The sequence below is a fragment of the Adiantum capillus-veneris genome, chromosome 25 (assembly GCF_014529385.1).
Source record: "Adiantum capillus-veneris isolate H3 chromosome 25, ASM1452938v2, whole genome shotgun sequence".
In the NCBI taxonomy this organism is placed as follows: domain Eukaryota; kingdom Viridiplantae; phylum Streptophyta; class Polypodiopsida; order Polypodiales; family Pteridaceae; genus Adiantum; species Adiantum capillus-veneris.
Genome location: NC_140955.1, coordinates 17,210,833 through 17,213,435, shown reverse-complemented (window position 1 = coordinate 17,213,435; position 2,603 = coordinate 17,210,833).

The window sequence follows — 2,603 nt, the reverse complement described above, 5'->3', positions numbered from 1 at the left end:
CCAAAGTTCAAGCAAAAGTGCATTGTGCAGTGGAAAAGTCTATGTCAACCAAATGTGGAAATTTAAATGTGGTACCTTATTACCTTTGGGCTAGGAAGGCCATAGGAATGCCTATCAGAGGGGAGGAGGGAAGTGATAGAGTACATTCAAGGAGAGGGACTGAGTATCCCATAAGATTTTCCCTTGGCCGAACATGAGGACATTTTTGAAGTTGACTTGATGGATCACATAAGTGAACAACCACTAAAAGAAGGTGAGCCTATGCACGGCCCCATATTTGAAGGAAACCCTAGGGGGGTTGGTAATGTGGAAGAGGCTAAAGAAATGATGCTTGATGGACATAGATTCTTCATCTAAGGAGGATAATATAAGTAATGTAAAGATAAGCTCTGACATTACTAATGGTATTCCTGAAATGGATGCTTGGGACATGGGAAATCTACAGGAGGAGCGGGAAATTGAAATCGATGATGATATGGAACTGGAAATGATAGGTGTTGGATGCAAAGAAAAGCTAAGCACACGCAAGGGAATTATAGATACACTCATGCATGAGACGTGTTCACAGGTGGTGATGCATTTGTTACTTAGTAAAGCTATGCAACAGGTGATCCACATTCAATATTGCCCTAGGACCATTATCATATACTCACTACTTTAATGAGACATTCTAATTTCTTTTTGAATCACTTAATGAGCCCTAGGGCTTTTTCTATTGCACAATTGGTTCAACAATGGCCCTAGGGCCATTCTTTGATGCCATTATGCCTTTAAAATAGACAAGACTCCTTCAAGAATGGCCATGCACACATAAAAATGAGAAGAATGGCCATAGGGCCATTCTGAGATCTTACTTTCTCACATATAGCTTAGAAGAGTCAATCTAAGGTACTTGAATCACAACTATATCCAAGAATGGTCCTAGGACCATTGTATGAGGCTTTGTGCCTTTGAGAAAATTATCTTTATTGATTTCTCTTTGGAATTTTCTATTACACAATTGCTTCTAGAATGACCCTATGGCCATTCTTTGATTCCATTATTCCTTCACAATGGCCATGGCCATTCTGAGATCTTACTTTCTCTTTAGCTTTTTATATTGCACGATTGCTTCAAGAATGGCCCTAGGACGCCCTAGGGCCATTCTTTGATGCCATTATGTCTTTAAAATAGACATAACTCCTTCAAGAATAGAATGGCCCTAGGACCATTCTCGTATGCTCACTACTTAATGAGCCATTCTAATTTCTTTTTTGAATCACTGAATGAGCCCTAAGGCTTTTTCTATTGCACAATTGGTCCAAGAATGGGCCTGGGGACATTGCTTGATGCCATTATGACTTTCAAATACCAAAAACTCCTTCAAGAATGGCCATGCACACATAAATATGAGAAGAGTAGCCATAGGGCCATTTTACGATCTTACTTTCTCATTCAACATTCTGTTTGGTCTTGATGCTATACTACCAATGGAATTTCTCAGCATGGACCTATGGTCAAATTCCAATGGGCGGTTAAAGAAAATAAAGCTTTCTTAGTGCTTAAAGAAAAGCTTATGTCTAAGATCGTGCTAGTTCTTCCCGACCTCACAAAGCGGTGATAACTTACGCGGTGTTCTTTTGCAAGAAGGACATGCCATAGCATATGAAAGTCGCTGTTTAAATGAGCAAGAAAGAATGCTAGGAATCTATGAAAAGGAATTACTTGCGGTAATTCATGCTCTAGATTCATGGAAACACTATTTGCTTGGTAATCCTTTCATCATAAGGACATACCATCAAAGCATCAAGTACTTCATGACACAAACCAAGCTTTCCGATAAGCAAATGAGGTAGGCAAACTTCTTGTCACAATTTCACTTCATATTGCTCACATCCCTGGCAAGCACAATTCGGTGGTAGATACTCTCTCACGAGACGACCAAGAGTAAATGTTGTTTTAGTGGCATACCACAATGATCTATCTAGCATGGTAGATGCATATGCTACGGATCCAGATTTTTCTAATGTCATGTCCACTTTGAGTATGGAAAAAATACAAGATCCATATGAGCTAAAAGATGGATTTCTTCTCTATGGCTCTAAGCTATGTGTTACCAAAGAGTTGTCAGAGAAAGTTATGCAAGCCATAAATCAACTCAAAGGGGTTTCAGACCTTGCTTGTCTGATGCTCTCCAAATTTGCCAAAATGCTCATAATTAGAAGGTAGAGAAGGACTCAACTGGAACCTGTAGTAGTAGGCAATATCGAAACCCAGGATCATCACGGGTCTGTTTTCTCATCTCTAATTTCTCTCATGTCACCATCTCCTAACCTTCGACGAGAACGCCTTTTGAATATCAGTCATATATTTTTGGGCCACTTGTAAGTGACCTCGGGGCTAGCCTTTTTTCGTTTCAAGCAATGGAACTACAAAACCCCCTCTGCAAGATCTTCAACAATGCAATAAGAGAAAGAGATTATCACAGGGAGTAGATGAGGCTGGAATACATCAACAAAAGAGATGCTTGAGATCGAGGAGAGGAAGAGTGTAGGAGACATTGAAGTTCTTTTACATGCACAAGACTCTGAAGACCACCATCAGCTCAAGCTTGGCTTAGCCAA